Source organism: Cotesia glomerata, linkage group LG3, assembly GCF_020080835.1.
Source record: "Cotesia glomerata isolate CgM1 linkage group LG3, MPM_Cglom_v2.3, whole genome shotgun sequence".
NCBI classification, from domain to species: domain Eukaryota; kingdom Metazoa; phylum Arthropoda; class Insecta; order Hymenoptera; family Braconidae; genus Cotesia; species Cotesia glomerata.
In genome coordinates this window covers 21,653,171-21,667,837 of record NC_058160.1, presented here as the reverse complement: position 1 = coordinate 21,667,837, position 14,667 = coordinate 21,653,171, and the positions used below count along the sequence as shown (strand labels likewise).

Genomic DNA, 14,667 nt, shown 5'->3' with positions numbered 1-14,667 from the left:
CGCAGATGGTTATTTTTGGATGCTAGATTATCTGTATTGAGTTGTATGTGATGATATTTATGTTTTATTGTATTAATGTGGATAAATGATAGAGCTAAGGGAAAGTTTGAGTGAAAATATACAGAAGCGCAAGTGACAAACCGGAAACGAAATCGAGGATCACCACTACCGATGACGTCCTCCGGCTGATTGGCAATAATTGGAAACGAAATCCCCGAGTGGGCACGACCCTCGCCGGACGCTTGTAAATAATTATTCGTCTACGCGAAGCGAAAATCCCTGTCGACCACCCTATGCACTGCTCCCAGCATGTGGAAAAATCGATTTTATCACACACATGCATCACGTACTTGTAAGCAACCCACCGGTGTGAATACAGCCAACAATCCATTTGTTTACTCGAATAATAAAAAATAAATATTATCAATCCCGTTATTATTAAAACGTAAAATCGTATCAATAGTATCGGTAATTATAAATAAAAATGTAATGAGGTTTATTGAAAAAAAAATCAATTATTTAAATTGATAATTCGTAAATCGAAAAATTTTTGGAATGTTTTGATTTGTTGCAAAAATTCACAAAGAAAATAATACAAGAAAAATATATGATTGATTGAGAGTAGTTAGAGTGCTCTCGTAACATTCACTCGAGAATGCTTTTAACACATTATACATGTATTTCAGTGATTTTCACTTGGCGTAGCGTAAATATATGTAACACGATTTAGTCTTGAGGAATATTCATTGTTGCAACATTGCAGGAGTAGGCAGTATATAGGTAGATTGTCCACCTACAATGCACGAGACGTATACTGCTGATGTAGATGAGAATACTTGATATTGCTCATAAATTTTCATTGTGACCTACGACTACGACCACCCTCTTTCTCTGAATCCATCTCAACCTCCAACTTCTCCTCCACCTCCTATTCCTTTTACTCCTTTACCTTTACCTTTACACGACTTTACTCTTCTCTTAAATTATACAACTCCGGTTATTTTTCAACAATAAGTCTACTGACTGTCTCATTACGAATAAATACATACATACTTTAGTGAGTATATCCTACCGAGGGTTGTCTTCTACATATTTTTTCTTCTCATGTATATTTATTATTTTAAATATTCAAATGTAATATTATTGTAAATATTTTGACATTACTTTTTACTTTATTTCCCTGCTCGTAAAATTTTTATTTATTCTTATCGATTGTTTTATTTTATTAACGACTATGCTATGTTAATATTAATGAACGTTGAAAATATTTGTAATAAAATACTTTGAGATAGATACTATTTTTTTTTCAACATATGAAACAGTAGTATCAATTTAATTTTAGATTAAATTATGAATTCATTTGAATTTAATAAATTTTTAAATTAGATTTACCAAAAAAATATTTTTTGACTTGAAGGCGCTAAAAACTTGACGAAAAAATTTTTAAATAAAAAAAATCGATAGTGGATTTTAAACCTGATATTCTAAGGATTCTAAAAATGCCGGCGAAGACATAAAAATGATTAATTTAAATACTTTTATTAACGGTTAAAGTTTTAAAATATTTTTGATATGAAAAGCCTGATATGAGGTTATATATATTTAAATACTCGATTATTGATGTTTGCAAATTATTGTTGGAAATTCACCGGCAATTGAAAAGTAATAACAATTGATTTATAATAAACGAAGGTAGAGAGAAATGGAAGAAGACATAATAAAAAGCGAGAAAGTATACACGCGATAATGATTTATATTTATAAAAAAATATGTTTATTATTATTGATATTATTTCTGTATAAATAAAGGATTTTTAACTCAGAAATATCACGCAAATATGTTGAGCAGAGTTTATAGTATAACTGTTGGGTAGTTTAAATGGTAACATGGAAAATGTAGATTAATTAATTTAATGCACGTAAACGTACAAGCGTTTATAACATTGTAGAGACATAATCGATGCTGTTAGTCTCTCACATTTGTGTGTTAATACTAATAAACCCGATGTGCATACATATCGAGCTGTATATAGACATAGATTAACATTTTATACATAAGGTAAAAGCCCCAATAGATGATCACGTACCAGTATATGATCACTCCATGTATTTGTATATCTATATTCACAAATATAGGTATACAAATACATGGAGTGATCATATACTGGTACATGATCATCTATTGGGGCTTTTACCTTACATATCTTTTGCTTTGTTTGCTTATTCCAGATATTTATACTCAACATATATAATATGTAATACTCGTGCTTTAATATTTGCCCGAGTCAAATCCATGTCCCGTCATATTCGTGATCAAAAAAAATATACATGTACAATTTATACACATTCAATATTACTAACGTTCTGTTTATGGATAGTTGAATTAAAAAAAAAAAAAATGAAAAAACTGATGGACTATAAATTTTATATTGGGTGAGACGGGAGATAAATGGGGTACTATTTTTCAGAATAATAAATTTTTTTCAGATTAAAATCAACTATTTATAGACCTTATACTCACTTTAGTGTGTTATGCTTTATATGACAAATTGAACTAGTTACGTGCGGAGATAAAGTCTTGGAAAAATTACTTCACTGCCAGGAAATTGAAAAAGATTAAAAAGTATTATTAAGGATTTTCATTTTGAACGTAAGCGAAAATGATCACGATAAGTATAATCTTAAGATATGATCACAATTTTTAAGGTTTAGGATTATTGAATGATTAATTTAGCAATTTAATTATTTGTGTACTTAAGTCAGTATATAACAAATTAAGCCACTGGGTTAAAATGTATGCAAATAGAATGAAAAGCTTATTATTACAGTAAAGAATTAAAATAAAATATAAATTTTGATGACTAAAGTGTCTTTATGAAGTTAATGTAGTTAAATGTAATATAAAAACAGAGATGACTTAAGACGACTACACTTCACTTAATCAACTTATAATGTGATAATAAGATATACCCAATGCTTTGCACTTAAGATGTGCAATACATAATATAAAAATATTACTTGGATAAAAATATTATATTTGATTATAAAAATGATATTTATCAAAATTTTAATTTAAAGCTTTGCATTGTGTAAATGTTTTACAATTTTGAAGATTTTCTTATGAAAATTACTTTACAAATAATTTTAGAAAAATTTCATAAGTATAAATAAAAAAAAAGTTATGAAATTTTACAAAAATATCTTACTTAGTGCTAATTGATTTATAAATAAAATGAAAAATTTTTATATTTCTGTTCGTTTCATCAGAATTGTATTCTTTGGAAATTTATTAATGAAATGTCAATAAATTGAATGTTTGTTCGCTGATTAATTATTAACGTAGCACTCATATTATATATCATATGAATTTATATGGAGCAAAAAAGATTTTTAGTTTAAGGAAGTTCGAGCGTAACTAATGAGTCAAAATAATGTTAAAATTTTTTTTAAATTTTCGTCTTCCCAATATTCATCAAAATTCTTCATTTTATTTTAAAACAATTTAATAATTGATGATTTTTACTTATTTAATAAAGTAAAGTAATAAAATGACTTTCGTATTTATTACTTGCCGGATTAAATAAACAGATTTGGCAATAGCGCGCTTGATTATACCCATAACAGAGACGTGCGTGAGTGTGTGAGTTAAACATTTCTCTCTCTGTAACTATACTTCTATCCTTTTCTTTTTTCTCAGCTGTTGACACGATGTTGTCAAATCTTTATTCGAACAAATAGCTGATGATAAACGAGTTACAAACATAAAATTTAACTTTAAATATTTCAAAAATTATATCGGTAATGTATTATTATTAAATTGTTTTTAGATTTTGCAATAATTCAAGTTTCTTGTGTATAGTTTTTTATCCGTTAAAGTTGGGAGGTGAATATTGAAAAAAATAATTAAAGTCTCGACAAAAGTTTGTCCGCCATAAGAGCCCGTGTATAAGAAGATAAAATATGTGATTTTTAAAATTTAATATCTTAGTAACTAAACGGTGAATCTTTTTAAAATTTTGGGATTTAATAAATGACGTATTTATTTATACGTATACTTAATTTCAAAGCTCAAAGTTGGAAATTATTTTTTACATTAGATTCGCTCGAACCTCCTTAAATTCACAATCTGTGAACTATTAAAATACAAGTGGGAGTGGAAGAACAAAAATACATCAAGCTCACCCACGAGAAGTTACGGTGCAAAAAAAAATATTAACGTGTAAAAATAATAATAATATTAATAATAATATTAATAATAATAATAATAATAATAATAATAATAATTTTATATAGAAAAGTAAAGGAATAAAGAACCCATGAGAAGATAATTGTCCATTTATACGTCAAACGGGTCGTTTTTGTGGTACAAACGAGATGCGGGGCATTATAATGCGGATTTAGAAGCTAAAAAATATAATCGTGTCTGTCTGGTAGGTATTGCAGACAGACGTAAAGCAACGTCGTCTCGTGGAAGCGATAAATAGTTATCTCTGTCTTATTTTCTCTCAAAGTTAATGCTATTACTGTATTGTAAGGTATGGTATGTTACAGCTTGATGGACTCGTGCACGCGAGGAGACCAAGGATATCCTTCCTTGCCGTCTTTGTGTACTCTTAGTCCTTTTTGTGTACAACTGAGTCGTGCTTACCTCTTTAACTTCCCCCTGTTTAGTTTCCACGACATTGCAATCAACTCCGGCTAACTAACCCGAGAGACTTGCCGACGCCTCATGAACGTTTTTATTTTTTACGTTCAAAACAACAACAACAACAAAAACAATTAACGTAAACAAAGTGTGTGTGTAAGATATGACATTGCATATGTATGAAAGAAAGAAAATATAAAATGTTTAAAAAGGGCTGAAGCGATGATGATGATGATGATGATGATAATAATAATAGCAGCCTGCCTCTAGGGCTCACGAGCTGGTTCTATTCGTGTAAGAGAAGAAACGCGTGGGAATTATCCAGCCACCGCGAGCAGATTTAACCTCCGGGAGTTTCTTGACGGTTATCAACGGCGCGAAAATTACTACGCGAACTGGAAACTACAAAGAAAATATCTTTAGTTTATTTAACGTGTTTTAAACATTTTTTTCTTTCTATTTTATTTTGTTTTATCTTATTATTTTTTTTTTTTTTAAATAAAACTTTACTCGCTCTTATTTACTTTGTTAATTAGCGGATGAAAAAGTTATATTTTTCCAGTAAGTATTTTAATAAAAATTGTTGTTAATTTAATGTACATTTATATTTAGCTTTTGTAATAAATTTCGTGTGGATAAAACTTGATACAGTTTATACAGAATTTCTCTTTCATTAAGAATGCTAAAAGTATGCAAGAGTTTTCAGGGCAATATAATCCAGCTGAGGTATTGGCAACACCAGCTCAGGAAAACTGAGCTAGTTTATATTATATGCATGTACAAAAGGAAGATTTAGAGTAAAAAGACTCCAGAGTTAGGTCAGTTGAATTTTGTCTTTGAGCCAAGAATTCTGGCAAAATGTTTTGTCCTTATTAAATTTTCAAAATATTTATTTTTTCAGCATTTGAATATTTACTGAAATTATGTTGAATTATTACGTTTTTCTTACTTTTTAGATTTTTACTATTTTATCTCGAGAGATTTAATAAATTGTTTAGTAGACTCTGAATTCAACAGAAAAAATTAAAAAAGATTTATAAAATCCTTAAGTACACATTTCAAATGCTCGAGATCATTTTTTTTTAAGGTTTTTTATAAATAATAAAAAATAGTTCAACTTTAATAACCTGGTATCATATCATACCAGAAATCTTTATTGTATGATACTGAAATCTGCAAAAATGAGAATATTTTTGAGTTATACTTAACAAATAAATTAAAAAAATTTTTTTTCAATTTCATCAATAATTTTTCAAATTTCTGAAATTTCTGAATATTTATTTCTTCAAAGTATCTTAAAAATTATCAAGTTTCTGTTAGTTTCAATATCGTATTACAGTTTAAGTTAAAAATTTTCAAGGTAGATGGCGGGATGTTTCGTGACGTCATAGAAAGTCGGTAAAAATTTAGTTTCGAAACAAACGTGTTGATGAATTCTCATATTTGTTCTACTTCATATGGACTCTGTTATGCAATAGTGTGTTAAGTTCATAGGATTTCCATAACACTTAACACATTAATGCATAACAGTGTCCATATCATCTTATTAATAATGGTAATTTTCAAGTTTAATCTATTGAAGAATTGATTGACTTTAAAAGCAATGAACAATTAATTGTTTGTCTTTTCTTTTTTTCTAAATAAAAAGAAAAAAAAATTTAATCGGTAACGTATCATGTCTACCATATCATATTGAGCAATGTTAGTGTTTTTTTTTTTTTGTTTTTAAATTGAATTATTTTACATTAATCTTCTGAACACATAATTTCTCTCAATTAAAATTTTAGTATGAATATTGTAAATAATAAAATAATTTTATTAGTTTAAGAATACTTCTTTCAATTAAATTTATTTTGTTTTTGTGTGAAAATATTTTTTTTAATTTAATAGGATTTTCTTAGCAATTTAAGGTGCGATGACTCAAAAACCGGACTCTAAAATACCAGAATATACCCACACCAACAAAAAGGCAACTCTTATTTTCAATAAAGTTTATTTACGTTTCAAAATACGGTCTCTGTCTACTTGAAGCGAGAATCTTCTCATTCCGTCATAGTATACTTATCCTTAACTCACGTGACCACACAAACAATAACAACAACACCAAATGGTATTACTACCAACTGGGTTACTCGCGGCCACAAATTAAGACATTCCCCGGAAATTAGGGACGTAATTACCGGCCACCGGAGACAAATTTTCCGTCTCACTACCCTCTGGCATCCTAACAAAAGCATTCTCTCGTATCGCCTTTACTTAATCCTTACTCCTCGCTATCACTCTTCTTTATTCTATTTTAAATTCTTAACCAACTTTTTTTTTTTTTTTTAATATTTCCACTTCCTTAGATTTTATAACAATTTATGATCCGCTGATGCATTGATGCATTGTCTTATAAATTACTCCGACAGCGCTGTTTCTATTAAATTACTGTCACCGGTTATTAAGTCTACGAAAAACAAAATTAAATTAGATTTTGATTGTTTTTAGAGAAAATTTTGTTCAAAGTTTGACATTGATTAAATTATTAATACTTTGGGCTAAATATTCAATTTATTTTTCATTGTAATATTAACAATGAACATTTTACACGTACGTAGTAGCGTTTACTTAAAATATAGGGGCATACTTGGTGGTAAAAGGTATCTCAATGTGTGCACACAAGACATTGATTAATTTCAGGGTGCAAAACCGAACAACATGCTCCGCTATGCCAAGACGATAAACCCCATTCACCAACCTTTATCTTATTAATTTGCAATATTAACAACCTATTAATGTAATAAATTATATCAGTTACTAATTGTTTTATCTATCATATACTATTATTAATTATAATCCGATTATAATTATTTTGACAATATTGAATATTTGTTAATATTATACAGAAAAAAAATTAACTTGATTCAAGACAAAAATTCTTGAAACAAGAATATAATTTTTAAGAGGGTAACTGTCTTGAATCAAGATGAAAAATTCTTGAATCAAGTAAAATTTCCTTAAATCAAGAATTTTTCTACTCAAATCAAGAATATTAAGTTTTTCAAAATTATATACTTGATACAAGAACTTTTTTTTCTGTGTAGAGTCCCTTGAATTTCAACTGTTGTTAAATGAAAATTCATAAAAATTAATGCGACATTTTTTTTTTATTTAAATGTGGAGTTTTTTTTTGAAGAACAATTTTTTTTTGTGACGGAAAACATACTGACAAAAAAACTTCTTCAGACTCAGATCTGGACTCGTAAACCAATTATGGATAAAAAAAAAACTTCGCGAATGTATACATAGTACGTATCATTGCGCATGGGCGAATATTTTACTTATCGTTTTCCGAGTACGAGCTGACTTCAGTTTTTATATCATTAAATTTTTATCAAATTCCTGTTACGTATCTATTTTTTATTTGTAATTACGAGACTTTGTAATATTTTTTTTTTAATTTTTTACTAACCAGAATTTTATAAAAATAAAAAAAAAAATTCAAATTGAGATTTTTAGTTTTTTGTCAGTTTTTTCATCGTTAATAATTCTCTAACCGGTAAAAAATATCTAGAATTTCAAATTCTAATACTTCTAAGGACATAAGAATTCAAAACGAAACTTTTCTAAAAGAAATGTGAATAAATCCTAAGTAAATTTATCGCTGTTTGTCATTCGAAATGACAAAATAAGCGATTTTGTGTTTTTAAATAAATATATTCAAGAAAAATTCTAAAGTTTGCATTTCTACTCAATATAAATGTTTGGAAAAGTAGTCACGTAATAGTAGGGCGAGAAAACGAAGTGCTAGAAAAATTTTTTAGGTTTTTTCAATCAATAATTATAAGAAATTTTCATTTTATTCTAAAATTTGTTTTATACAAATGTATAACATATATTAGATAAAAGAAAAAAAATGATGACTCATGCTAATTCTGTCTGCAAGTTCATTATTTTTTTAGCGTCCCCATTTTTTCCTCTTTGTTTAAATAAAATATTCCTCCGTCTATTGTTGAACAGTCATTAATACGTTTAAAACATAAAATAACTTGTAGTGTTCTTAATCAGTAATCGAAGAATTAGTCATGTTTTTAAATTATTCGAGTACTTTAAACTATTCAAGTTGTTTGAACTATTTTGAAGGTTCAGAGTATTCGAGCGATTGAAATTATTAAAATTTTTCATTGTTATTCCAATTAAAATTGCTATCTAATTCGAATATTTGCACACTTTTATCGAATGTGAGAAATTAACACTATGTATTTCAACAAACATTATAAAATTACATAAATATATAACTTTAATTTCTAAAGAACATGAAAAAACAAGCTCGTCTTTAATTTATTCAACAGAATAATTTTTAGTTTAATTCTTCTGTTTATACGAAATTCGCGCGTAAAATCAATAAATAAATAAAAACAACAGAATTAAGAACTCAAATAAATAATTAAGCCAATAATTGCGCGGCCTTGAAAGTGAAGTAAACAACAAAACACTTTGTTAATTAAATATTAAATCAACTATGTAAGCTAAAACATAAATTGCTTTTTTTCTGGATTACTTGACGCCGTCAATCATCTAGTAATTAACTAATTAGATCATAATTCATAACAATCTTGTGGTAGATTATAATTAAGTTTATATACAAAAGATAATTCGAAACAAGATATACAAAACAGCTCGTTAATTCTAAATAATCAACATTTTTTATACAATTTTATTTAATTAAATAATTCAATATATGTGCGTTATTACACAATAAAGTGTAATTAATTAACTAATTTTTCGGACATTTATCGGATCTAGATAAACACGAGGGTATAAAGTATCATATTATCTTACCTCGTTACTTTCTTTATTTTAACAACGATTTTTCTCCTCCTCTTTTTTATTATTAATTATTTATCAATTCTAGGGCCGTTAAAGTTCGTTAAAGTTGATTGACACAATAGTCGTGGACAGTATCGGTAGTGTATAGCCGATTATAGAGGCAAAGTGGACACTCACCTGTAACAAAAAATAAAACAATCATCAATCATTGATCACTCGTAATTTGTAATTAGTAATTAGTATAAACAGAAAAATTTATTAAATGATATATCTTCACTTTAAAAAGCTATTATAATTGTTTAATTTAAAATAATTGCTAATTACAAACCGTTATTACCGATATCAGTATAAATAACAATTAAAAAGCAATGAAGTTGAGTTAATGCATCCGCATGAGAGCAATTAATGGTATTACACGTGTGGTAATAAATTTTCACGACTGACTTGTCGATATAACTTGTTAAAAACTAATGTATAATATATATATTATATATGCGTACACACATTAAAATAAATACATAGTAATGTACGTAATGTGCATTTGTAATTGTATTGCAGTTTAGCCAATAGAGTATGTTTTATGGTGGTTAATATTTTAATTAAACATTTTTACTCTATTACTTTGTGATTAGCTGTACACATCCTCTGTAAAATAAGTTTATTGCTATTAAGTTTGTAGTGTAAGAATTTTAGTGTGAAAAAGTTTCAGAAATGTTGTACACGATAATTCTGATGCTGTGCATTAACAGTATGATATATATGTACTGCGATATTTTTAATTATCTGCCTTTGAATACATTCTGAACGTGCGCTCTTGTCAATTTCGTTTTCAATTAAAATTCATTATTTCAGATTAAAGTTAATTTTTTAATTAAAATGTAATCTATAGAATTGAAAATGTGAAAAAATTGATAGACCTTTTTTACAAAAAAAAATAAATTTCCAACAATAAAATTTTTCATTACTTTTTTTTTATGTCACGTATTTTGATCATAATTTAAATTGCTAATTTTTTTAAATCATCTTGTTAATGCATTGAATTCTTCTACGTAATAAATTACTGAAAGCTTTCTCTGCCTGGAAGGCATCAAATATAACATAAAATATACTTCTAAGAGCTTTAAACGTAAAATATAAAAAATAGTGTAATTTATATTAAAAATTCCCTTGTCTATAAAGTGCGACTACGTAATCGTTATCATTATTTTATGTATTTAATTTTTTTATTTTTCTAATCCTTTCATAAAAGTATTATTCATCAAAAGATGAAAATAGAAAACTGTCAGTGTACATATTTATTTACATTTTTATTATACATAAAGGAAACATAAAAAATAAGTGAATAAAATTCTAGCGATATAATCTTCAGTTTATTGTAAGCGTTCATAGGGTAACTGGATATCACTTTCATGAAAATTTATAGAAAGTTATTTCTATTAAATTAAATTTTTTTCTGTTTAATAAATCGATGGTAGTATAGTGAGTAAACACGATATCTCGATTAACGGAAGTCGGGTGAGACTTCCGGTGTAATGGATACCGCGACTCTAGCCTGCCATCAACTGCATCCATACGACTACCGACTACTACACGACGACATAGTTTACTGGTGATATCAAGTAGCATATCAGTTAAGTTTTATTGTGTAGACAAAATTTATTTTTCAAAACTGCGACGTTAATTATTACTGAGTACATTAAGATATCAGTTACTTCAATAGTTTTGATAATAATACTAATAATAATTATAATTATTATTTTAATATGTTGTCATGAAAAGACGTCATATGTTTTGTATTTAAATGCGTACTAAAGGCTTGAATACAAAAGCCGGTACAAAAAAGCCGTTATGCAATCATAAAAGTCGAAAAGTCGTTCGTCTCACGGTTCAACATATATTTTCTTACGCATTAAATTTAATATTACGTACAATGTATTACCATACATGTATAAGAGTGAGCAAGAAGATCACATATATATTTATATATACATATCTTATATTAGTGTTAGCTTGGGAAAACTCGTAAGTAATTACCAAAGTTGCCGAGCCTGAAATTACTTGAAGTAAACACATTTGAGTGGCGTGTGTTTGCTAATTGCCAGTATAATAAAATGGTAACCGTTGTCGTCCCAGTAGTCGCAGTATTCGCTTTCGTACACAGTAACTGCACAGTAACTTCACTTTACTGCATAGTAGTCTGTCGCAAATGTGGGAAAAAATGAACATAAAGCATACAATGCTACAACACAGATGGTGTGCTTGTCCGTCCGTCGCACTAACCGACCAAAAAAAACCATTCCAAAAGAAAATGATAAGATCATTGTTATTATTTATATAGAAAAGACAGTTGCTGGAATAAGTCCGACAGTTTGGTTTTACCAGCATTAATCCATCCGTTTATATTATATTGTTTTAGCACTTCCTTTTGTATCACATTAGCAGAATGTGGACTTTGAGCATATTTGAGTTGCTCAAATGCACAACTAGCTTTGTAGATTATGCTGTTAAATATTTGTAAAGAAAAGAGCAAATATTATCGTATGTAAAGGGCAATTTGTCAGCTGAGGGATTTTAATCAATGAAAATTCAAATTAAAAGGTAACCGATTTAGATTGCAGGACTAGAGACTAAAGTGTATTCACCAAATTGTCATCATTCTGACACTAGTATTTCCGCCGGAATTTGATTAGTTAAGTTTGTTGTACTTTGGTAATAACTATAATCCAAAGTTTTGACCGCATCGGTCAAGTTTCTGACCGTAAAGAGAATGAAACGTAGGAGATTGAACGTTAGTCACAAGGGAATAGAAGGAAGTCCGGTAAGGATAGTATAACTAGCTCCGAGTTTAGTATTAGACCTAGTGTGTGTATAAGAGGTTGAACTGGCTTATATTATACAATATCTAATAGTTAATAGTGGAGTATACTTTGGAGAACCAGAAACTAAACTAAAACTGACAACGATAACCTCTATTTTGCAGATACTCTTGCGCTGGAAGGGGATTAATAGACGGCGGTGCACAATGTACACAGCACATAACACATAACACACTACTCTACACAGAATGGGAAGAACAAAGCAACTTCTACGTCAACACTTGGAGTGTATTGTGACAGAAATGGCTGGGGTTGATGTTGATGCTGATGCTGATTCTGATGTTGATGTTGTTTCTGGTTCCCGGAACAGAGTAACGTTTGACGGAAAGGCATTGAGGAAAGGACACAAACAGGATGGAGAACTGAGGTCTGAGGTCTTCCGGATGTGGGATGTGGAAGAACCCGGAGGCAATAGCTAGTGTGTTTGTTGGACGTTTCCAAGTGCCTAAACGGTTTTCCCTGGATCCGTTTGAGGATTTCCTGCTCTCGTAGTCGGCTCTCATTCCACAGTTGAGTGCGTTGTTCTCTTGCACGTTAAAATGACCTTATGTATTGAGTGTATATGTGCCAATATATCTATATTTATATCTGGAGATAAACCGAAAGGAAAAGAGGAAATAGTTGATAGAGCTGATGATAATGAGAACCCTTGAAGCAAAGTAGTACAGAGAGTCAGAGTCTCCTCGTCTACAGTTTGCCTATCAACAAGACCCGATATGCCTGACGGATATAGGTACCCTGTTCAATCTCTCTTCACCTCCTCTAGTATCAACCCTCAACCCTTCAACGGCTAGGCGTTTACTCCGAGCTTAACGAGCATCCACCAAAGTACTTGGCGACGATCACCACCACCACTCTAAGTCGGTGTGTAGTTATTATAGTGCTAGTGGATGACTGGCATGAATTTCCGTACTCAGAGAAAACGCCTCGGGAGACACAACCCAAATGCTACGGATATAAGATTTTATCAGATTCCTTTTTAGTTAAATATTATCTTTAACTCTTCTCATACTTTTGAGCGTATATACAGGTATAGAGTTTGACTATCGAGACTATTATATGTTATATATTATATATAGACATATGCATGCACCGAGACTAGAGACGGCGACACAAACTTTTGGATAAGTAAATTGTCCAAAGTTTATAGTGAGATACTTGTGTTATCTATTAACATTAAGTAATCAACAGAATTAAAACGTTTGCACAACTTTTTAATGACAACAAACTTTAATTATTTTATTATTTGTTGTTGTATATTTTAAAGTTTTGTTGGGTATTGAAACTAAGTAAAATTAATAATTTAACTGAGATTTTTGAATTTATTATTATAACAACTCGGAAATTTAAAGTTTAATTCAGTTTTGTTCTTTGAGAAAAGTAATTATTAATAAAGGTTCCGGCGATAAATTCATGTTTAATTAAATGTTTAGTTAATTTAAGTTAGCTTAAACTTTTAATTATTGCACACTTTAAAGATCTACTTTTAGTTACTATCTTTACTTGGAATTAAAAACAGACTTTTCTTTTGTTTTACTTAATGTGTTGTAAAAAACGGGATTTAGAGGTGACATTTGAATTTAAAACGACAACTGAAAAATTTACTAAAAAGATAGTCATAAAAAAATTTGTAATTTTTATTTAAATAGTCATTGATTTTAATTGCAACAATTAAGACAATGATTAAGAAATTCACTTGGTTTGATAAAAAATGTTTTAATTGTGAAAATTAAATTTAAAATATTTTGTCTTAAATCAAGCAGCAAAATTCTTAAATCAAGTAAAATTTATTCAAACTAGATTAAAAAATTTTTCATCTCAATTTAAAACTTAAAAAAATATTTTTAAATAATTTTCTTTATTCAAAAACTTTTTTTTCATTGAATTAACTTTTGTATGAGCTAAAAAATAAAAATTCTAAGCATGAATTTTTGCTAAAACTCTCAATAAAAAATTTTTACTTAACAATAAAGCTCTAGTTGTACAACAATAGTAAAAAAATAAAAGACGAAATGTGCGAGTGAGCTTTCGCATAAAATGTCAGGAGGTTTCTAAAGTATAACTGAAAGTTCCATTAGATAACGTAGTCTTATCGACTTTGAGGCTTTCCTACTCACGCGAACACGTGTGTATGCAATAACAATATTTCACGCGTAAGTACACTTATACAGTCTCCATACTATACCATACCACGATACCACGGCGTAGCATAGTTATCTATAGCACTGCTGGCACACTGCTGTATATATATATATATATATATATATATATATATATATATATATATATATATATATATATATATATGCATATATATATTTATAAACATATATAC

The 14,667-nt window shown here is 28.6% G+C and overlaps 1 protein-coding gene across 2 annotated transcripts in view; it reads right to left on the bottom strand.

Moving 5' to 3' along the window:
* The window catches only part of LOC123261659 (brain tumor protein-like), a 67,110-nt gene that overhangs the window by 26,850 nt on the left and 25,593 nt on the right, over window positions 1-14,667 (bottom strand). Inside the window, exon 2 of one of the 2 annotated variants that reach the window (XM_044723364.1) lies at window positions 9,469-9,633. The exons of the other annotated variant lie outside the window; for it this stretch is intronic. The gene's annotated coding sequence lies outside the window, so the exon portion shown is untranslated. The remainder of the gene's footprint in view (window positions 1-9,468; window positions 9,634-14,667) is intronic. 2 annotated transcript variants of the gene reach the window in all.